The sequence below is a fragment of the Dendrobates tinctorius genome, unplaced genomic scaffold (genome assembly GCF_039654945.1).
Source record: "Dendrobates tinctorius isolate UK_male_01 unplaced genomic scaffold, ASM3965494v1 ptg000030l, whole genome shotgun sequence".
Classification (NCBI taxonomy): domain Eukaryota; kingdom Metazoa; phylum Chordata; class Amphibia; order Anura; family Dendrobatidae; genus Dendrobates; species Dendrobates tinctorius.
Genome location: NW_027361698.1, coordinates 25683760 through 25709306, shown reverse-complemented (window position 1 = coordinate 25709306; position 25547 = coordinate 25683760). Strand labels below are relative to the sequence as shown.

At 41.1% G+C, this 25547-nt stretch overlaps 1 protein-coding gene across 1 annotated transcript in view; it reads right to left on the bottom strand.

Annotated features, from left to right (window-relative positions):
* Positions 1-25547, bottom strand: part of LOC141086049 (collagen alpha-1(XXV) chain-like) — a 406635-nt gene that overhangs the window by 365636 nt on the left and 15452 nt on the right. The gene's annotated exons all lie outside the window — the stretch shown is intronic.

Sequence of the window (25547 nt, the reverse complement as noted above, 5' to 3'; positions counted from 1 at the left end):
ACGAGTGAGCAAGCACTGTGACAATACTGCTAACCTGAGCTGTCACTCAGAGAGAAGCGCCTGCCCCCCAACAACTAGGAAGTCTTAGGAGCAGCGTGGCCCTGAAGACATGAGTTGAGATAACCTTTTTAAGTGCTTATAACAAGATGGGTGCCTGATTTGAGCATGTTCAGTAGAGAAATGCTTATGTACAGGATGGGCCATTTATATGGATACACCTGGGTGGGCCATTAATAAAGTTGGATCCATAATGGCCGACTTCAAAAAGGCCACCATGGTCACCATCCATCTTGAAAAGTTTTCCCCCTCCCATATACTAATGTGCCGCAAACAGGAAGTTGATATCACCAACCATTCCCATTTTATTTAGGTGTATCCATATAAATGGCCCACCCTGTACAAAACAAAAGACATGCAGTACACAGTAGAACCCAATTTTGGGATTAGGGCACATGGCTGTTATCATAGGACATTGTGAAGATGCAATCAGTTCCTCGGTGCACATGCAATACAGCTGCTCTCCGCTATGACATGACGGCAAGGGAACTGCTTTTCTTCAATATAATGAGTCATGGAACTTCAAACAACTCTTCACCAAACATCAGAGAGTTCACTTACCTTAACAATTTAAGGAGAAAATAAACAAATCTGTGATTGTATGGATAACTAAGGATGAATAAAACCTCGCAGCTCCAAGTAATAAGAATTGCAGTTATTATCAGGATCATCTGCACTGCCCTTTGGTTTTCTATCTTAAGTGGTTTGCCAATTTCATATTCAACAGGAAATGATTTAGAAATAGAGCAGGATCCTAGCTGTGCAAGACAAGGTGTGCGCGGATGGAAATAATGTCAGATTAATACCACTGACCACAACACATCTCATGCTTTTCACTGTACAGTTCATGAATTAAGCTACCTGCTGCCTCTACACCTGCAATTAGGCACAGGATTTATATGTGATGCATCATAAAATAAAATCCGACTATTTCTATGGAAATACACTTGTTTCTAATAAATGAATCTTATACTATTCACACGGGAAATAATGAACATATAATTGTGGCACCCCTGAGGCTTCAGTCGCCACAGAGGTACTGCACCTTCTCCTAAGGTGTGGTACCCCACCATCCAGGTAGGGTGGGAACTCCCTTTCACATTCCAACACTGCACCCCACACACAGGATAGTTCAGCAGGGACCCATCCATGCTTTATGCAGGAAAGGTCATAGGGTGCCTTTTGTGGTCCCTGGCTTCTTAATACGAGAGGTGCTGGGGAGGCGGGTGGAGTTAGCTATAAAAGAGAGGGAAGGTGTAGGATTTCAGGTCAGTCAGTCAGTTAATCAGACAGGGAGTCAGAGAGGAAGCCCACTCGGGGAGGAGTGGGGATCCCTGGAAGAAGGGATGGAGGAAGGAGTGCTGCAGCTGCCCGAGTAAACTGGGCCAGCTGGCACAGGAAGGAAGAGAAGAAGAAAGAGACGTAGACGGGAGACTACAGATTCCATAAGAGAGATAAAACATATAGGAACGAAGGAGAATAGAAGGATGGTGGGAAGCAGGTTGAGAAAGAGAGAGAACCCTTCCAGTCCAGAGCGCAAAGGCCGGGGCCCAGTCCCCGAGGTTGATTGGATCTTTATGTCCGGCAGCAGACACCGGAGGAGTAGTGAGCCACTAACGCCTTACTCCCATCATAGACGGGACAGAACAGCAACTGGATAGTGAGCCGGGACGCAGAGAGGAGTCCCCGAAGCAGGCTACAGCTGTCTGTCATACAAGTAGAGACTAGGAACACTTAGAGAGAGGCATTCCAGGGTAATTAAGTACTGGAGTGCTTCGCACCTAAAGGCGCATTGGAGGAGTCGTTCAGTGAGGTACATATTGGCGGAGTGTGGAGAGGAGAATCCTATCCTGCCTGGAGGTTGACTGGGGCCCTGACCTGAAGAACACAGTGCGGAGGCAGGCAGTTGTGTGAACTGCAAACAGTGAGTAAAGCTTTGGAACCGCATACTCTGGTGTCCTCCAGGTATTCCAGCACCGCTACATCTGGGTAACAACATCTATACCATTCTGCGCCTCTCCTCGTCAATTGCACCTACACTGCCCTGGGACTACAGCTCCGCCTGTGGGGAGCTTTACCATGTAGGCTGCGCGTACCATCAGTCCCAGAGGATCTGCCCGCAGTGTCGGCCTGACATCACACTTGCCAAGCACCACAGGTGGCGTCACGAACTATTCCAATAAACTTTAACACCATTAACATCACCGCCATTGATATTGGGCACCCAGGGCCACGGACCGGGTTACCGTTGCTGTGACACCTTTCCCCTGATACTGGCCCGGTACCGAGTACCCCACAGCCGTGGGTGTGAGGGGCGACCCATAATTGCATGAAACTTTATTTATGGAAAGGTCGTTATGCTCCTGTTCTCTGCATTGGATCCATGAATTGTTATTACACAGTTGTAATACATTTTTCCTATATATAATATATTGTCTAAGAAGCTTGTTTCTTTAGATAATTGTATGTTCTCTACTGACTTTTTCTTGCGAAAACCTGTCCTTGGGTATTACAATAAAATGTGGTCAGTGGTGGTATCAGCATACTACATACAGCATTGTGCGCAAATATTTAAAAGGATTGTTAAATTGCCATTCAATTCTGTTCGTCTGAAGACAGACATTCATTCTGCCAGCAAAAAATGTGGTTCCTTTGTGGACAATATACAGTATCTTGAATAGTATGTATTGGTATCTCTTTTCAATATTAGTACCAATTTGTATTGTTTGCTTCAATTTTAACTATAATATGGAGGATATTATCTCCACTTCTGTGATAAGCAGCTCAATGTCAATAGACAATGTACATAGAGAACCTTGTGTGGGCGGGGTTAGCTTTCTCAGCTCTGCTGCATTTTACATCTAAAAACTCTGATTGTATCACAACTGCACCCAGTAATCTAAGTGATACATCGTTGGATTCAGGGTCTCTTTGCCTACATCATGCTGTTCTCAGATGAGGTATCAAAAACCAGCGACAAACCAGTTGAGAAATGTGTCACACTAGCACCATAACTGAAGCAGAGCAGTTATGTTTGCTAGAACTAGTGCTATAATATGTGCATCGCTGTCTTTAATTTACATGTATTTTTTATGTTTTGCTCTTTTTATGCTAGTGAGGTTAGAGAACGTACCAAATATCAATTGAAATTCTCTCCATCAAGAAATACAATGTGATACGCAGTGCTCAGAGAACCCAGTAAATCTGGAATGGGTCAGATCCTCAATGTCATGGGTGGTGGTGGCTGTACCGGCACTTGGGGCACTGGTGCAGTAAGTAGGGCACATGGCTATGGATGTATGAGGGACAACACTGTCATTTTACTGTTCCCTCATAACTGTGGTGGTTAGTGGCATTTCACATGGTGTTAGTGTATGGAGGAAACAGAAGAGACAGCAGGCATGATGCTGATAAACCATAAGTAAGTTTACTAAAGTAGCAGCAGATGATAACAGCAGATGAAAGTACATTATCCTGATTGTTACACCTCTGATCATATTTTCTTGAAGACAGGTTCCAGAGACCAGGCAAGCAGCAGCAGATGATGGCAACTAGTCATACATGAGGAGTGCATTGTAGCAATTTCATTCAGTGTCTAAAGCTGGAGACCAGTACTGACACTATGGAGATTCCTTCTACCTTGTGACCCCTAGCTGGCCTCTATATTCCAGGTCCCGCTAATCGCCACTGAATGTGGGTAACTAATTTATACATTTCCATCCTGAATCCACAGCATACTGTATAATTATACTGCATGCTCCAGGGCACCAGGGCATTCCTCCTTTTCTTTAGAAGTGTTCCTAAGGCTGTGAGCCCACAATGCGATTTTTAAGCGTTTTTGCCGCGATTTTCGGCGCGAAAACGCTGCGAAAACGTTTAAAAATCATGTACAGAACGCCCCCCATGCATTCCTATGGCATTCCGCACATGCTGTGCTAATGCTGCGCTTTTTTCCGCGGCGGAATCGCATCGCGGAAAAAATCGCAGCATGGTCATTCTTTTGTGCGGAATCGCAAAGAATTGCCGCGATTCTGCACCCATAGGAATGCATGAGAATCGCTTACTTCCCGCATGTGGCTATGCCCACCATGCACGAAGTTAAGCGCCTCATGTGCGGTTGGTACCCACGGTGTGGAGGAGAGGAGACTGTCCTCCAGGCCCTGGGTACCATACCCCTGTAAAAAAAAGAATAAAAAATAAAAAATCGGGGTATATTTACCTTCCGACGTCCCGCACTGCATTCCCGGCCTAAGCGTTCCCAGTAATGCCTTGCGGCAGGGTCCTGTGATGACGTGGTCTCGCGAAATCGCTATAGTAACGTGAGACTACGTCATCACAGGTCTCGCAAGGCATCGCTTGGAACGCTGTGGCCCGGGATGGCAGCGCGGGACGTCGGAAGGTAAATATACCCCGATTTTTTATTTTTTTAACATTTTATCTTTTACTATTGAAGCCGCATAGGCGGCCTCAATAGTAAAAAGCTGGTCACACCTGTCAAACACTATGTTTGAAGAGTGTGACCAACCTGTCAATCACTTTCTAAGCGATGCTTCAAATCGCTTGGAAAGTGCTTGAGAAAATCGCGGCAAAATCGCGAACAGAATCGCGGTAAAATCGCGGTGAAATCGCACGGAAAAAAACGCGTGATTTCTGGGAAGGAGTCCGGTTTTTAGTGTGCGTTTTAACACGCAACGTGGGCACATAGCCTTAGTGTTATCCTACAGTTTCATCAGATAAGTCTGCTCCATAATGCCTGCTGGAACAAGGAGGGCTCAGTCTCCTACATCTTGCTTAGGCTGGTTTCATATTTGCGGATGTCAGAGCTGCGTAGCTCCTCTGTGAAGCTCTGGCCACTGCCTCACCTCCTCCGTTCAGCTCCGCCTATGTCTGCATGCGGCCTGCGTACCTATCTTTAGCATTGGGTACACAGGCCATGCGGTTGTATGCGGATGCGTCCTCATGCGTTGTTTTGATGCTGCGCCGAATGCAACATATTGCATTTTGTTGCGGTCGCCGCAGCGTCAAAACGACGCATGCGTACGCATCCACATACATCTGCATGGCCTGCATACACAATGTTAAAGATAGGTACGCAGGACGCATGCAGATGTAGGCGGAGCTGAACGGAGGAGGTGAGGCAGTGGCCGGAGCTTCACAGAGGAGCTACGCAGCTCTGACATCCGCAAATATGAACCTTGCCTTATGGATGCTCTTCTGCTACTCTCTAAATGAATGCTGGCTAGCAACCCTGGTTAATATATTTTATAAACTGAAACTCCACCCGCTGGTGCTTAACTACTGAACTACCTGGAGCTGGGAACTCTATGGCATATGAAATACTCTATGGTGTATGAAATGCTGAATCATCCTTCTTAGGGCACAGTCAGATTGTCATATAACACAGATGATGATTGCATCACAATGGTCGGACTAGCCATCGGCGATCCTGACCCAAGTGTGACAACATGTACTTATTTGGAGCTGTCACACTAGGGTCAGGATTGCTGACTGCCAGTCCGAGCATTACAATGCGATCATCAGAGGTGTTATACAACCATCTGACTGCACCCTTAAAATAACACACACACACAGTAAAGGAGTAAATACCAAATCTGAATGCATAAAACAATACAGATCTCTGCAACAGTTCAAGTATTTAAGTACATATATAAAACATGCTTCATATTATAAAATATCACTGTAATCCCCAATTTTGGGGCATTACAAAATGACAAAATCAGTGTTTTTTTTAAAACAGATATTTCTTGATGTACGACCATTCAGAATCTTATGTTCTATATGATTCACTAACTATAAATAATAAATCTAATTGAGGAAATAAAGTACCGTAGCTCATATATATATATATATATATATATATATACTAGCTGAAGAACCCGGCGCTGCCCGGGCATAGCAACTAACTACGGTTAGTTATAACAAATTATAATGATTATATCTATATATATAAAGCTGAGTGTAGAGCCCCGCCCATTCCGCATAGCCACATTCACTATAATATCCCATATCATCCCATCAGCCAGAGCCACCAGACTACTACCCCTAATATCCCACATCATCCCGTCAAAGCCAGTAAAAGTAGAATAGTACTGGCTTGTACTATTGTACAGAAACATGGTTCACTGAGATCTCAGGTTTTCTACTGATCAGGCTGATATTCTCACTTATCTGCCACCATAAATATCACAGTCATGATTTTTCACCAATGGACAGGCACAGACCTTATACATTAGTGCAGTAGAGAAACCTTCACACACATTTTCATGCACCGACAACTTGTAATTTGTCTGGCTGAGTTGCTCATGGATGTACAGTATCTGTATGCAGTATAGTATCATATTTAATGGGTTGTTATGGGAAAAGCATTACGTGGGTATATTCAGGTGAATTATGGGGAAAGTAGCACTTTAAAAAACTCACAGCATCAGAGCACAGTAACATATCAATAATGCATAAAAGTGTCTGTGAGAAAATATTAAATCCACATGACATTTAATATGTGCACTTTCCGACATTCATGTGTGTCACTTAATGATACCACATGGGAGGGGGGGATTCATTTCTGTCATGTGCTCTGTGCTCCTTTCTGGGGGGCAGACAATGGCAGGGAGCTTATGTTCCTGGGGATGCTAGATTTCTCCCACCATGTCAGTGTCTGCTGAGGTGTTGTCAAGTGGGAAAACTTGCTCATAGCAACCAATCACAGCTCAGCTTCTTTTAACCAGCTCTGGTGAAATGAGAGATGCTTAGTGATTGGTTGCAAGGAATACTGTTGATCACAGCATCCAATCACAGCTGAGCTTCTTTTGAGCAGCTCTGGTGAAATGAAAGATGCTTTGTGATTGGTTGGTGATACACACATACATACATTCATATATATATATATGTATATATATATATATACTAGAAACTGTTATATTGGAATCAAGGGAGAAGTATGTAATTATGAAGTGGCCCAAAAACAATAAACCAAGGGAAAGAATTGTGTTGTCATTCTTCTTTAATGGCTATGTATTGATCTAAACCTTGAAAAGCGCAGTAGGACAATTTCTCAGTACTGAGCAGTGATTAAAATGATAGCTGGCTGTCTATGTTTTGACATCCTGACAACATGTACATTGGCAGAGGAATGAAGTCATTAAAGGGAAAGTCTGTGCTTGCCACCACTGAGTTCACATAGAGATGCAGCACTTTAGCTAAGTCTACTCTAATGACTGTCGGTCCTGAGTGTGAACAGTCACAAGTCACTTGACAAGTAGTAAGAATTTACGACACAGTTTGAAGCTGTTGCATTGGGGTGTATAAATTTAATGACACATTTGGGCTCTACTAACATGCCTTTTGGCATATGTCGGCATACTTTTTTTACTTTATAAGAAATCGTAATCTGTGTGATATATTTTCATACATATTCTTGACTTGAGGTTCATGAACACGAGCAGATAATCGTTTAAACGATGAATGATGCGATTGTAACTCACGACCAGCAAAAAATATCAGACAACTGTTTACACAGGACGAGAAACGTGAATGAAATGGATTAACAGCGATTGCTACAACGTGCACTGTGATCACACAGACAGATAGTATGAACTGTAAGGGTGTGTGCACACGCTGCGGATTCTGCTGCAGTTCTGCAGCAGAGTTGGCCCTGCAGAACTGCAGCAGAACTGCAAGTAATGTACAGAACCATTTAAGGCTATGTAAAACAAAAAACGCTGTGCACATGCTGCAGATTTTTCCGCGCAGATTTGGTGCAGATTTAAAACTGCAGCATGTCACTTCTTTTGTGCAGTTCTGCAGCAGTTTTTCATCTGCTCCATTATAGAAATCTGCAGGTGAAAACTGCAGGGAAAATCCGCACAAAAACTGCACTAAAGCTATGTGCACACGGTGCAGATTCTGTTGTGGATCCGCAGCGGATTTGGCCCTGCGGATCCGCAGCAGAACTGCAGGTGATGTACAGTGCCATTATAACCTATGTAAAAAAAAAACGCTGTGCACATGCTGCGGATTTTTCCACGCGGATTTCGTGCGGAATAAAAGAACCAGCATGTCGCTTCTTTTGTGCGCTTTTGCTGCAGTTTTCCACCTGCTCCGTTCTACAAATCCGCAGGTGGAAAACCGCAGTGGAAAGCCGCACAAAAACGGCAGTAAAACCGCACAAAAAATGCACTAAATCCGCAGGAAAAATGCAGGTCATTTGACCTGTGGATTTAGTAAACTCCACGAGGAAAAATCCGAGGGAGGATCCGCATCGTGTGCACATAGCCTAAATCTGCACTAAAACTGCAGGCAAAACGCAGGTCATTTTATCTGCAGATTTAGCAAAATCTGCGTGAAAAATTCCACAGCAGAATCCGCACCGTGTGCACATAGCCTAAGAATGTTCAATATCCAAACCCCATAAATGATACCATTTATTTGAGTAATGGCAGACCTGACTTATGAATACGCGCCATATGTACAACCCCTAGTTACAAACGATGAATGTAAAAAAACACTAATATTTCACTGCTCACTTCTCCATCAGCCCTGCTGCTCGCTGCCGACCTAATGACGTGCTGTGACCTCCAGCCCCTAAATGAGGATGCAGCCAAAGTTCTGGCCTACAGTGAAGAGGCAAGAGATGCAGTGCTTAACAGCGATGGAAAGAAAACGATTAGATGGAAAGTAACGATGCGGCTTGAGAGGTAAGCAGTGATGTGAGTATTAGTAAAGAAAAAAATTAAAATGATACTCACCTGTCTGGATGCCCAACTGCTCATTGCCTGGTATCCAACCTTTCGACCATTGCGTGCCCCATCTCCAGCCTCTTTACTATAGTACAGCACTTATTGTCGTGTCCAGATCTCGGAGATCACTTGGCATCATAAAGTCACATCACACATCTTGACGATACTACGTCGTGACCTTCCAACATTCATTAACGACTGGGCGCAGGTGAAAATCCAAGCCAATGGTGAAGAGGCCGGAGATGTGGAACACTATGATGGAAAGAAGAGGAATAAACGGCGTGCAGTGCGCAATGGCGCAGTCAAAGAGAGGTCAACAATGAGGTGAGTATTAATTTTGTGGGGGTTTTTTGCAGGCCCTGTTCCAAATAACATACATTTATATTCGTATTTATTTTCATAAAATATTGTACAAACATTTCCATTGATAATGTACAAAAAAAATGCAATTGAATAAGCAAAGTGAAAATTGTTCAATAATCATGAATATGTACTCGTCCCAATGCTCGAACTGCTACCGAACTATTTATTGCCATGGAACACCGATCAACCTTAGGCTGTGTGCACACGCTGCGGATTTTGCTGCGGTTCCGCAGCGGTTTTGGCCGCTGCGGACCCGCAGCAGTTTTTGCTACGGTGTACAGTAGCATAATTCCTTATGGGAATCAAAAACCGCAATGCAGACGGTGTGGAATTTTCCGCGCGGATTATCTGCGGTTTTCAATCCGCAGAAAGAATTGACATGTCAATTCTTTCTGCGGATTCTGCTGCGGTTTGCCATCTCCTCCATTGAGCAGATGAAAAACCGCAGGGCAAAACCGCAGAGCAATCCGCAGGTAAAACCGCAGGTATTTTGACCTGCGGTTTCACCTGCGGATTTTACAAAATCCGCGCGGATGAATCCGCACCTAATCCGCAGCGTGTGCACACAGCCTTATTTAGGACTTGAATTGCCACTCCTACCTTCTGCCGGTCAAATCATAGAACGAGCGAACAATCTCCATTTGCACTACAGAATTCTCAACAGCTGAACGAGATTTTTTTCTCTCGTCTAAATGAATTCACATGCAATGAGCGAGCTTTTCTGGACACAACGTTCAGTCACTCAACCCATTCACAGTGCGCAATTATCATAAATGACGGGTCGGCAAATAACTATCTACCAGTGTAAATGTAGCTTAAAGGTACTGTCACACTTAGCGATGCACCAGCGATCCCGACAACGATATGGATTGCTGGTGCATCGCTAAGTGGTCGCTAGTGAGCTGCCACACAGGCAGATCTCACCAGCGACATAGCAGCGGTCGGGGGTCATTACTTACCTGTCAGACGAGGTGATCCTGACGTCCTCCCACCCGCGTCCACGCGTCGCTCATCGGCGCCACAGGAAGCTGACGACAAGAAACGGCCCAGGCCATTCTCGCGCAATCAACGATAACCAGCGGGGGAGCCGGTCAGAGGTAAGTATCAGAGATAGCGATATCGCTAGCAATATCGCTATAACATCACAAAAACCAGTGACGTTATAGTGATATTGCTAGCGATATCGCTTAGTGTGACAGGCCCTTTAATCATAGGTCAGTGGGCAATGGAGACCTATAAAGGAGTCAATAAATATAGCAAATTACAATTTTTACAAATATTTCACATTTTAGGTTCCCTTTTATTTAGAGATCATCAGCACCTGTAATTTGACTTGGGACAACTACACTCACGAATAGGAATACAAATATTCACAGCCTTCTTCTCTGCTCGCTTTCTCAAACTGAACATGGACAAAACAGAATTTATCATCTTTCCCCCATCTCACTCTACCCCTCCACCAGACCTATCCATCAATGTCAACGGCTGCTCTCTTTCCCCAGTCCCGCACGCTCGGTGCCTTGGGGTGATCCTCGACTCTGCGCTCTCTTTCAAAGCACATATCCAAGCCCTCGCCTCCTCCTGCCGCCTCAAACTCAAAAATATTTCCCGGATTCGCTCATTCCTCAACCACAAAATGACAAAAACACTAGTGCACGCTCTTATCATTTCCCGCCTCGACTACTGCAACCTCCTACTCTCTGGCCTCCCCTCTAGCACTCTGGCACCGCTCCAGTCCATCCTACACTCTGCTGCCCAACTAATGCACCTGTCTCCCCGCTACTCCCCAGCCTCCCCCCTATGCCAATCCCTTCACTGGCTTCCTATCGCCCAGAGGATCCAATTCAAAACTCTAACCATGACATACAAAGCCATCCACAACCTGTCTCCATACATCTGCAACATGGTCTCTAGGTACCTACCCGCACGCAACCTTCGATCATCTCAAGATCTCCTTCTCTACTCCCCCTTATCTCCTCTTCCCACAACCGCATACAATACTTCCCCCATGCTCCCCCCATACTCTGGAACTCCCTGCCGCAACACATCAAACTCTCACCATCAACGGAAACCTTCAAGAAGAACCTGAAGACCCACCTGTTCCGACAAGCCTACAGCCTGCAATGATCTTCAGTCTACTGAACCACCGCACCACCTGCTCTACCCCCTCCTACTGTATCCTCACCCATCCCTGTAGACTGTGAGCCCTCGCGGGCAGGGTCCCCTCTCCTTATGTACATGTGCGTCGCTTGTCTGACACTTGTTTATTATTCTTGTATATGCTACACTTGTCTATAATTCCCCTTTTGACATGTAAAGCGCCATGGAATAAAAAATGCATAATAATAATAATAATAAATATATTGTTTGTATAAAAGACCTAAAAAATATACAGTATTGCTCATTGATGTAACAAAATATATGTTATTCTAATATGAGTGTTTATGTGACCATTGTCTAACTTACTCCTAATGAACATAGCACATGCGATGACATCTGGCAGTCACAACCTATGACATCAATACCCTGCGCTACCCCTGGCATTCCGTGAAGTGTCAGGAGAGCTGTATACGCACCTTATCTGTATAACACTGCTGGGATTGCCCATAAAATAGGGCTTTGTCTGGAATAGGGTTTGCAGGTATACCATATGCAATATGTATTGAAAAATTGACAAACAGTCATCTATTGTTCCCCAATCTAGTTAACAGGTGTCTCTGAACGGCTCCCCAGCCTCTGCACTTCCTTTATTCTAGTAGTCAATTCAGCTTTTACATGCCTCACATTAATTTCTAAGGCACGATGAAACTCTAGCCGTCTTGTAGCCATTAACTGAGCTACTATTTCCTTGTATACAATTTCATATCTGTTGTGACTATAGAGATAGAGTATATAAGCCTGGAGAGAGAGATATAAAGTGTATGCCCATAGTGAGACACTAGTAGAACACTCTACTAAATACACACAAGACAAGAAATCCTTAATATTTCCTCCGCTTTTGTTCTTCTCGGCCATATTACAATCAAAACTGTGAAATTGCACAGAATTCTTCTATTGAGCCACTGCTTTCCACAATCCATCATCTGGTTAATAGACAAGCCAAGAACACCCCTTGACTAAGTGATACCTTCTTAATTACAATAAAACTGAAATCGATTTGGAAACAATTAACGATATCAATACACTTAAAATATGCCGAATACTAGCATAAATGACCAACAAAACTGCTGTTTTTAGCCAATCATTATGTTATGTATTTAGGTACGCTAACTCTATTGTTTTCTGAAATGTTTGACACATTTCTTTTTTTTTTTCCTGTGTTATTCACTGATGATTTTGTGGCAAATTTTTCGTAAAGGCGCATACGGTTCATGAATTCAGTACAAAATCAAACATGTTTTTATTTTTGTCTTAACCGTTTTTTGTGCATTTTCAGCACCAACAGTCGCAAAAACCATTGTAAAGTCTCAAAAAAGCACCAAATTCAAAACTACTCCAGAAACCCCACTCCAGGGATGGACTGGAGTAAGATTATCCCAAAAAATACAATATTTGGTAAAATTCACATGATATGAATCTGTCTAAAACATTTAGATAAGCAAAGTTGTTGAGGAAAAATAAAAAAAAGCTAAAAAAAGATGACTCAAAAAAGGCACAAAACATATTGCCAATAATGCAAAAGAATAAAGCCACTAAGAATAATTTCACACTTGCATTAGGAGGCGCAGCGCACGGCCGCCATGCAGCTCCGCCCCCTCCTGTCAGCTCTTCTTATGGGCGCATGAAGCTACATGCGACCTGCTTACCCTATCTTTAGCATTGGGTACGCAGACGGTGCGCTGGTATGCATTTGCCGGCGCAAGCGCCCTTTTGACGGTGTGCTGACTTGCTCCAAATGCACCTTGTTGCATTTTGGTGCGTTCGGCGCACCGTCAAAACGGCACATGCGTCAACAAAAGCATACCAGCGCACGGCCTGCGTACCCAATGCTAAAGATAGGGTACGCAGGTCGCATGCAGCGTCATAGGAGGAGCTGACCGGCGGGGGCGCAGCAGGGGGCGGGGTTGCACGGCGGCCATGCGCTGCGCCTACTAACCCAAGTGTGAAAGTAGCCTAAAAAAGAACAAATTGCTCCAGAAATCTGGAGACACAACAGTGATGAATTGGGGCAATAGTTTTTGTCCTACTCATTTTTAGCATTCATTTTAAGATTAAAGTTGGGTTTTCCAGACTCAGAAGAAAAGTCTGCAATTACTCTATATGACTGTTGATTGCAGAATCAGGACAGTGGGCGATATGCACACTGTTACAGTAACCTTGCATTCCCTGTGTGAGTGGACGGCCACGTGACCGCATGTTTGTGATTTGCATACTTGTGATCACATGCTGACTAGTAGAAAAACAACTGAGAGAAGAATAAAAGTCTAGTCAGTATGTGACCACAAGTATGCAAATCACAAATATGGAATCACATAACCACCCAATCACACGGGGAATACACGGGTACCGGAAGAGAGCGCATACACACTGTCTTGATTCAGCAACCTGCAATCACATGAACTGAATGCAGACTTCTCTTCTGAGACTGAAAAACCCTTTTAAGTGTTCTTAAGTGATTTTTCATAAGGAAAACACAGTCAATCCCATTCTCATTTTGCTCCAATAAAATTTAAAATAAAACTATCACCTACAAATTTATAATCCAGCACTAGACCAGCTATTTCTCACTTACAGTAAGTGCTAGAAGTGTGGCAGACATGTACCAATAATCGTGTCTTATTAAACCTAACCTGCAATTTTCATTTTTGCATTTTGGGTTTTTTTTCTCTTCTTCTTCACCGAACCATAGCTTTTCTTATTATTCTGTCCACATTGTCGTAAGAAAGCTTGTTTTCTACAGTACAAATTATAGTTTTGAATTACATCATTCATTTTAATATACAATGCACCAGAAAACAGGAAAAAAAATCATGTGGCGTAATAGACTCAATTTTGCTATTTTTTTTTGTGTTTTTATTTAATGGTGTTCATTGTATGGTAAAAATAAAGGCCTGGCAACATGATTCCTCAGATCAGTATAATTATGACAATCCCAAATGTGTGAAATTTTTTATATCTAAATGGAGAGAAAAAAATATTTTTCTGTCACCATTTTCTGAGACCTGTACATTTTTTATTTTTCCATCGATAGACAAGTGTGAGGACTTGTTGTTTTGCTTGACAAGCTGCCTTTTTTATTGATAGCATTCTGGGGCAAATACATTATTGAAATCACTTTTTATTGTATTGTCCTAGGGAATTTCAGCATTAAAAAAATGTAAAATCTAGAGTTTTGACTTTTTTTTTGTTCTTTAAGGCACGCCGTTATTGCACATCTTACATTGGGAAGGGTTAACTGTCAGTGATAACATCTTCACAAAAATGAGACCTTTGTCACGAATGTTGTCTTCAATATGTCGCACATAAGATTAAAGGGGTATTCCCATCACCAAGATCCCAATATGGAGTAGTAGCTGTAATAATAATAGTATTAGCAAATGCTTCCAATTAGAAATGTAGTATAGTTCTTCTGATAAGCTATGCAGCTTACCCCATGTGCAGGGCATTGGAGTAGCTTAGGTATGCATGGTTGCGACCACTTTCAGATAACTATCACTATATGAGTGATCATAACCATAGATACATAAGCTACTGTAATGCCCTGCACATGGGGTAAGCAATAAAGCTAATCAGAGGAACTATACTACATTTTTAATTGGGGGTATTTGCTAATATTATTATTACACCTACCACATATTGAGATATGATCTTAGATATGGGAATACACCTTTGAACACTATTTTAAACTAAAAGGAGCCAAAAGAGGTGCTAGGACCCAACATGATCACACACTGATGGCATATTCTAGCTATTTGTATGTGCCCAGTATGAATTTATGACTTCTAGATATAAGCCAATCATCAAAGTCATGTTGATGACAAGATACCATGTAAGAAATTTTGAGCTACAATACTGAAACTGGAGAAAAGTATTTTGTTAATAATATTTTAACAAGTTGTTTAACCAAAGAATAAAAATCTTTCCATTCCGCGGCACAGAAGAAATTGAAGGCCATCTGGAATAATAATCTAACTTGCCCATTATCATTCAACATTGCAAGTGTCGTTTAGCCCACTATCACTGGTTAATAGCTTGTTAGAGCAGGACATATAAAGAGATGTGAATATAATGCTTTAATGGAGCTCTATAAAACACACTGCTAAGAAACTGATAGCGTGTGCCCCTAGACGGGGAGCTTTTAATGATGCATAGCCGGTATTGCTGGGTAACCTGCAATCCATTTTTTGCATTTTTCCACGTTTACTGTAAATTTTTATTTCATTCCCTTAAAATTGTTTGAAAAGAGATAGTCACATGGGCTCGGACTTCTGTTTAGAGTATTTTTCATTGCAGTTTCTCATTTAAAACGGATTCCTCCATTATAAAAGATGTTTTTAGTTAATCTTGAAATGATGTCAGTGGCCTTTATGGAGTACTCCTGGGATGAAATTTACCTGACCCTGCACTGCAAGAAGATGCAGAACATTTGCATTTCGAAGGCCAGCATTTATCACACTAGAAGGCTCCTCGCCTTACAGTAAGAAATGGTTCTTGTCTGTAAAGCAATATAAAATCTACGGAGCACAGAAATCTGGGGTTACCAAAAGGGCAGTATTACCAATAAAGGGCAATGCAGAGATGAACTGAGACATCATGTTAGTTGTTCACACTTACACTAATATCTGGCATAGTCTTTCACGGCATCAGAACGGCATACGGGTCAGTTCACATTTGAGATTTTTTGCATAGTTAGACTCCCAGAAGAGAATTGCATGGCTTATAGGTCGCCTTATGCCGATTTGGCACTCTTCACAAGAACAGTCTGCCTGCTTTGCTCTGATGAGGAGCATAAACCCTGAAACATCTATATACAAATGAAGTTTCTGGCTTGTCCTAGCTTTTAAAAGTTCAATATTGACTTTTAGGATTCCTAATTCCTATAGGTAGGAATATAGTTCCTGTCCTATTTCTTCCTGAAGAGGCTATTCTTATTGTTTACTTACATCACTGCCATTGTATTCTCACCTACAGTATTCTCTAATGTACATTAGTGATGAGCGAGTATACTCGTTGCTCGGGTTTTGCCAAGCACGCTCGGGTGACCTCCGAGTATTTTGGCGTGCTCGGAGATTCAGTTTTTGGCGAAGTAGCTGCATGATTTGTGTCTTGCAGACAGGCTGAATACATGTGGGAATTAGATTTAGTTTTCGTCGCCGCAGCTGCATGATTTACAACTGCTGGACAGCCTGAATACATGTGGGGGATTCCCTAACAGGCATTCCTCACATGTATTCAGCCTGTCCAGCAGCCACAAATCATGCAGCAGTGTCAACAGAAATGAAATCTCCGAGCACTCTAAAATACTCGGCAGCCACCAGAGCATGCTCGGAAAAACCCAAGCAACAAGTACACTCGCTCATCACTAATGTACATCTTTTTTGGAAGGCCTGTGATTCTCCTGATGAAGAGAATACACTTAAAAACATCTTGAAAATAAAACCGCATTAACTACTCCACTATCTCATGTGTTTTGTGACATCTCTATCTGTTGAGACGCCAGCAGTAAAACATATCCACTTCTGCACATTTTTTCATATGTCTGGAATTGACTCTCATTGTAAAAAATGTGCATACCTTATGTCCATTTGTACAGAAAAGTATAGCAGATAATCAAATATTTTAAAATTCAAATTTGTCAGGTTTTTCAAAGGTTTTTTTAAAAAATGTCCGCACCAAATTGATTTTCCGTAAATCACATACGGTAATGCCTGAAATTGCCCTGAAAAGACATGCGTAATACTATAAGGTCTCCAAGGACTATATCCAACCTCTCTCAATTTTCATTTTTTATTTTAAAACAGTTAAAAAGTTATCTTTCAATGTCATTTGTGATTATATACACATTCTTTTCAGAACATTGACTCAAACTGACTGTGTTACTGCCAGAGATAACATCATCCTTTGTTATAACATGAGTAATGTGACATATATTCCATAACACCTTTCTCTTCTTCCCCACTAATACATTTGCCAATTGTGACCTGTGTTTGGTAGAAGTACTGCCCGGATGGCTGGTGCCAGTGGTGGTGCTGCTAGCAGTTCCCACATTATTAACCCTTTTATGTTGTTTTTTTTCAAATACACTACCCAGTCCATTGTCATTACCACTTTTTATTTTACCATACATTTTGTACAACATTATAATTGACTTTTAACATTCTTTTAAATTCCAATTTTTAAAATCTTTCTAAAAAGCACATAACAAGAAATGCTGGGTATATGGGTATACAAACAGACAGCTACAGTAAGTGTGGCAGCAACCTACAAATTGGACTAGTAAAACGTAAACAAAATAGACATACAGTTAAATGTCTATGTTTTAAAAACATTTTCTTTATATATTTCCTTTACAAAATTCAATCCCCTTACAAAATAATAACTAATAATAGAGATGTCAAAAAAAATTAGCTTGATACATACATTGTGCAGTAGATAGTCACAGTTAAACATCTGGATTTGGGGATTTTTTTTGTAATTTAACAGCAACAATTTTAACAAAAAGGTTTGAGCAAGAAATCAAAAATAAAAAAAATCAGTACAGATGCTTGTGAAAAACAACCATACCTTCTCTGACTGACACTGATTTCAGATTTATTTTTTCTGCAAAAAAATATTGTGCTGCCTTGCTGCTGCTTTCTAGTGCATTACATTGTGAATGAAGAAAAAATGTGTAATTGCAATAATTTGTAATTCCAATGCAGTAGGAGAGATGCTGGCTTTATTAAATAAGTGATTAAGCACATTGAGTATTGTACTCTCTTTTATCTATCTCCTTCTACAAAATCAATCTATGTATTACTCCCAGACTACTACACTCATCCTCACTGCTGAATTTGTACATTGCATTACTGTCTGGATTATTTGTCCAATGCTTTAGAGCTTTGTCTTAATATCTCTTTTGCTGAGCTATGAGCTCTGATGTCCTCTCACTATCTTAAATCACCCTAAAATAGCTGCTGCATTCTCTGCCTTAGCTTTCATACAAACTATGGTAGTCCCTCCTGATATTGTTGCACTATAATATGTGAAGTGATAGTTTGAAAGCATTATGGGGAAGCGCACAAGTGGGTTTCATGCTGTAGTTTTCATAAAAATTATCCTATCTGTTGCAGCTCTGCTAGTTTTGTCAATGATGGGCCAAGCAGACTAGCAGAGCTTCAGAAAATAGAAATGGCAGAGGTTTATCAATACTGTCTAATTCTAATACAGTGCAGGTAAATATACATATTAGCCTAATGTTCACTGAATCCATCACTATCAAAAAATTCAAATGATGGTCTAATATGCATTAGACCCCTGAATGTCCCCTGACAGATGATGTCAAGGGAGATAAGAATTCAGCATGTCCAATTTCGGACTACCAAACTTTTTGTTTGATAACGGCTCTCTCACAGAGAACACAGGAGTGCTTAACCAGCTAATTGATCCAGTGTCTTGGAAAATCAGGAGAGATAGTTGTTGGCCCAACCATTGATAGTTTGGCTAACTGCTATATAAAGTCTATGGGGGGTTAGACTATAAAGTCTTAAAATGAACCAGATTTAACAAAGTGGTTCATGCTGTTTGATGAATCTGGCAAATTTAAGACTGTTTAGTCTAAATTTACTTAACATATCAGTTGGTTTCCTTGGTTGGAGATTTATACAGCTGAAGGTTCTTGAATTTTTGTGTAATTTGCACAAAAAACATATTTATAATATGTAGCCCTATGTGCAACACAGTGTGCCAAAAAATGCACACATTTGTGGTACAAAGTAATCCAATTAATCGGTGGTGTAAACTTATACTAGACTTACTTATAAACCACTATGAGTCATTATCACAAAAGCGTCTTTTTTAAGACTGTGAAGTTCAAGTTTGCACTACTTAAGAATTAGATATAATTGATAAATTTGCATCTTTGTACAAAAAATGTGCGCTATTTTGGCACATGCTGTCTCATGTTAGGCCACATCCCTTTCCTGGCAAATCATACCCGCTTCCAGTGAGGTCATGCACTCTTGGAGGTCAAGGCACAGAAATGTCTAAAACAAGTCATAAATATGATGCAGGTCATGAAATACTGAGGTGGGAGGAGAGTGTGTGCAAATTATTCCAGAAGTCTGGCATATTTGGCTTCATAAATTTCCAATAGTGTTTTATCAAAACTACAGTTATAAGCCCTGTGAGTGACATACTGCTGGAATTGGGATCTCTGCTCCTACTTCATTCTGTTCTCAGATGCTCTCAACATAAACTTGGTGACAAATTCTTTTTAATGGGAATCACTCAGCAGGATCTCACACCTCAAACTATTTATATGTAGATGTAGCGCTCTCAAAAACAAGTCCAGCAATACTTTTTACGTGATTAGTCTGTTACTCCATTACTGAGAAATCAGCATTTTAATTAATATGCAAATAAGACTGAAGAGCCATTTGTAGATCTTAAGACTTTGTCACTCCAGCTCTTTTCCTCATCTAGCACTTCCTCCTCCTGCTTGACTGACAGCCTGTATGCTGTGTGAATTCAGGCAAAGCTGCTGTCAGTCAAACAGGAGGAGGCGGTGATTGGCATGGAATAGAACTGGAGTAACAGAGGCTTCAGACCTACAAACAGCTCTTCAGCCTCATTTGCATATCAATTCATGCTCTGGTTTATCAATAATGGAGTAACAGTGGAAAGGACTGGCCATGTAATGCTATTGCTGGACTTGTCATTGAAAGAACTACATGAACTTATAAGTAGTTTGGGGCTTGACATCTTGCTGAAAGGTTCCCTTTAACCCTCCTGGTTGTGATGTGACAAAACATATGCTGAAGCCCTAATCCCGATACCAGGAAGCACAGGAGCATGTTACGGTAAGTTGATGCCGCGATGAATCCACGCTTATCCAGCCCTGGGCTGAGGAACAGGTTTTGCATCACATTTCTTTTCTTTTAGGAAGTTAGTAAATCTTCTGCTTGTTCAACCTATGGAAAAAGTCTCTGCTGAATACATCACATTACTGGACCTGGCGAAATGTGCAGGAGCTTTCACGGAATCTGAAAGGTTCTCATCTGTAAATGCTGATGTGTTTTAAATCAGCCCAGTATGTGTAACCATTATCATCTTTTTTTCTTCCCTACTTCTTCTCCATACATTAAAGAAAACTCTTTCAGCGCAAGGCCCTTTCCTTGCTCCTTCTATTAGATGTAATCCTATTTAAGGCCAGTGTTCCAGACAGGATCATCAATCCTCATCTTCACATCACCAGGACCCATACAAGTGTTTGGCTCCAGCCCAGTGATCCTGACATAAGGACCGGGTGCATCCTGTATGTGTGGGGATGAGATATATGTGTTTGCATGTGGTGCATAGGAAGGAGAAATGTGTGCAATAACGACATAGAGGGTGGGTACAAGTTCCATCCAAGAGATAATGTAAAAAGCATGCTTACTGCTCAGCGCATTATAATGATTGCAACATGACCTGGAATGTGAAAAAAAAAAAAAGTCTGAACAGCTTCTATGCCAGCCCCTATTATAGAAATAAGTGCTGCACATGTGTAAAACCAGTCTGGTATTTTTCCACTTTAATTGCTAAACATGTGTGAAGGTTATTTTTTATCTACATACAGTGATATCACATACTGTATTTACAGTGCCTGGTGAAAGTATTCGACCCTCTGAAACTTTTCAACCTTTTCCCACATATCATGCTTCAAACATAAAGATACCAAATGTAAATTTTTGGTGAAGAGCAACAATAAGTGGAACACAATTGTGAAGTTGAACAAAATTTATTGGTTATTTTAAATTTTTGTGGAAATTTAAACACTGAAAAAATGGGACGTGCAATATTATTCGGCCCCTTTACTTTCAGTGCAGCAAACTCACTCCAGAAGCTCATTGTGGATCTCTCAATGATCCAATGTTGTCCTAAATGACTAATGAAGATAAATATAATACACCTGTGTGTAATCAAGACTCTGTACAAATGCACCTGCTCTGTGATAGTCTCAAGGTACTGTTTGAAGCACAGAGAGCATCATGAAGGCCAATGAACACAACAGGCAGGTCCGTGATACTGTTGTGGAGAAGTTTAAAGCTGGCTTTAGATACAAAATGATTTCCAAAACTTTAAACATCGCAAGGAGCACTGTGCAAGCGATCATATTGAAATGACAGGAGTATCATACCACTGCTAATCTATCAAGACCCGGCCGTCCCTCTAAACTTTCATCTCAAACAAGGAGAAGACTGATCAGAGATGCAGCCAAGAGGCCCATGATCACTCTGGATGAACTGCAGAGATCTACAGCTGAGGTGGGACAGTCTGTCCATAGGACAACAATCAGTCGTACACTGCACAAATCTGGCCTTTATAGAAGTGTGGCAAGAAGAAAAACATTTCTCAAAGATATCCATAAAAAATGTCGTATAAAGTTTGCAACAAGCCACCTGGGAGACACACCAAACATGTGGAAGAAGGTGCTCTGGTCAGATTAAACCAAAATCAAACTTTTTGGCAACAATGCCAAACGATATGTTTGGCATAAAGGCAACACAGCTCATCACCCTGAACACACCATCCCCATTGTCAAACATGGTGGTGGCAGCATCATGGTTTGGAGCTGCTTTTCTTCAGCAGGGACAAGGAAGATGGTTAAAATTGATGGGAAGATGGATGGAGCCAAATACAGGACCATTCTTGAAGAAAACCTGTTGGAGTCTGCAAAAGACCTGAGACTGGGATGGAGATTTGTCTTCCAACAGGATAATGATCCCAAAAACAAAGAAAAATCTACAATGGAATGGTTCACAAATAAACGTATCCAGGTGTTAGAATGGCCAAGTCAAAGTCCTGACCGGAATCCAATCAAGAATCTGTGGAAAGAGCTGAAAACTGCTGTTCACAAATGATCTCCATCAAACCTCACTGAGCTTGAGCTGTTTGCCAAGGAAGAATGGGCAAGAATTTCAGTCTCTCGATGTACAAAACTGACAGAGACATACCCCAAGTGACTTGCAGCTGTAATCGCAGCAAAAGGTGGCACAACAAAGTATTAAGTTAAAGGGGCCGAATAATATTGCATGCCCCACTTTTCAGTTTTTGAATTTCCAAAAAAATTTAAAATAACAAATAAATTTTGTTCAACTTCACAATTGTGCTCCACTTGTTGTTGATTCTTCACCAAAAATTTACATTTGGTATCTTTATGTTTGAAGCATGATATGTGGGAAAAGACTGAAAAGTTCCAGGGGCCGAATACTTTCGTAAGGCACTGTATATTGTGTGCTGTAATGGTGCTAAAGTTGCACCCTACATTTTGTGTTAGGTTGTCAGGCTTTTTACGGATGCCAAAGTACACAAGCTTGGAAGTGGTAGACCAATATAATGATAAGTGACATTGAATAAAACTCAATCATTCCAGTGAATGGAGGTAAGAATGCTTTCCTCCAAAGGCAAAAATAGGGAGATACTGTGGCACATAAAAGTTTGGGCAACCGTGGTCAATATTGCTGTTATTGTGAAAGGTTAAGCAAGTTGAAGATAAAATAATCTCTAAAAGGCCTAAAGTTAAAGATGACACATTTCTTTTGACTCTTAGGCAGAAAATATATATACTGCTCAAAAAAATAAAGGGAACACACATCCTAGTACATTGTGTTGGTTAAGTGTTCCCTTTATTTTTTTGAGCAGTATATATTGTCATCTTTTACATTTTAAAAATTACCAAAAGGAAAAAAACAACAAGTCCTGTGGACCTATGAGGGTAAAATAGAACTCTTTGGCCACATTGATCAAAGGTATGTGTGGAGAAAAGAGGGCACAGAATTTCTGGAAAAGAACATCTTGCCAACCACTAAGCATGGGGTTGAATCAATCATGCTTTGGGGTTGTGTTGTAGCCAATGGCACGAAGAACATTTCACGGGTAGAGGGAAGAATTGATTCAATGAAATTTCAACAAATTCTTGTTGGAAACATAACACCATCTGTAAAAAAGCTGAAGTTGAAAAGTGGATGGCTTCTACAAATGGATAATGATCCTAAACACACGTCAACATCTACAATAGACTACCTGAAAAGGCGCAAGCTGAAGGTTTTTAATGGCCCTCACAGTCTCCTGATCCGAACATCATTTAAAATCTGTGGCTAGACCTCAAAAAAGCAGAGGATGCAAGACGACCGAGGAATCTCACAGAACTGAAAGCATTTTCCAAGAAAGAAAATCCCTCAAACAAGAATTGAAAGACACTTGTGTTTACAAGCTGTGATACTTACAAAAGGGGGTGCTAATAGGTACTAACCCATGTAGGGTGCCCAAAATTTGACAGCCCATTTTCCTCGTAATTTTTAAAATGTAAAAAATGACAATATTTTGTACAAAATACAAAGTACAAAGGAAATGTGTCATTAGCTCTTTTACAGATCGTTTCATCTTTAACTTGCTTAACTGTACACAACAACAGTAATCTTGACCAGGGGTGTCAGAACTTTTACCTGCCACTATATGCCATTTGTTGCCCTTGTTAAAAGAAGAATGTTGTGGAGAATATTTTTTTACTGCATTTCTCAGTATGTACGGTAATAGTGCAGTAGACCATATACACTGAAGTATACATAAGTCAAGAAAACATTGTTTTCGGCCAGGGTTTGGGTGAATAGCTATTTATGGGCAACTTTGCAATATTCACACAAAGCTGCAAATCAAGTGTAAAGTGAGCTAAGGGGTGACAGGACAATTGTGTACAAGATAATTGTGTACGGACTATTGTGTACAGACAATTGTGTACAGGCCAATTGTGTACAATGACAATTGTGTACAAGGCAATTGTGTACAAGGCGATTGCCCTGTACACAATTGTCCTTGTACACAATTGGCCTTGGACACAATTGGCCTGTACACAATTTTCTGTACACAATTGTCCGTACACAATTATCTTGTACACAATTGTCATGGAACCGAGCTAAGGTGAACCAAAAAAAGAAAACTATCTGTTCCCTAGTGTAATGTGGAAATGACCAAAGATTTGGGATACACTTACTAAACTACAGTAAATATGTCCTTAAAACAACTGGTATACATGCCGTGCACTAAACCAATGTTTTTGAAGTAATATGTTAAGAAGGATTATGGGATTATGTCCTGAAATGCAAAAACATGTGCCCAAACTGCATCAAAAATTTTGGTTCAAATTACTGGCAGAAAATTAACCTGCCGAATAGGTGGTAGACAAAATTGTCTAACTGTGCATCAAATGTATCATCTACCATGAAGCAATGGGATAAATCTGATGATCTATAAGACAGTCTAGACAAAGTTTATGCCATCTATATCATTTTCACCATTGTGGGTTGGCTTCTACCCTAGGGCAGTCTGCATAGTGCAGTTTTGGTACAGTTTGCAATATTAGTGAAAATAGAATTGTAGCTTCACACACATTCACAAATACGTGCACACATACATACACAATACACACACATATATAAATGCACATATACACAGACCCACATACACAAACACATATACAAATACGTGCACACATACATATACAATATACGCACATAGAAATGCACACATACTTGCTTATATGCACAGACATACACACAAACATATATATACAAATACGTGCACACACACATACATGCACATATACACAGACACATACACACAAACACAGACAGTATACACAAATCCACATACACATACATATACACGCACATACTTTATTGTAAATTGCCTCATATTCGAGCACTATAATTATGTTTCTAATCTTTTTTTGCCCTAGTATGCTGCCATACCAGCTAATATTGGTTTTGTATCCAAGCATGCTATGTGCCTAGTATTAGTTACTCATATCTGCAGGATTTTCTCAATGATTAGATGGGTATGGTCATTTATCACATACCGGTATTTTTCGCTTTATAAGATGCACCTGATTATAAGACGCACCTCCAAATTTGGTGAAGAAAAAGAGAAAAAAATAATTTTTATGTTACATGGAGATCTGACTTACAGTATAATGCCAGTGTCTGTCTTACAAATCATATACATGTCCCTCATCCTGGTATCTATATAACCCCCAACCTGGCACATGGCCCCCTTGTGCTGGCACATTGCCCCCCCATGCTGCTGGCACACTGGCACATTGCCCCCCTGTGCTGCTGGCACATTGCCCCCCTGTGCTGCTGGAACATTGCCCCCTGTGCTTCTGGCACACTGCCCCCTTGTGTTGGTACATTG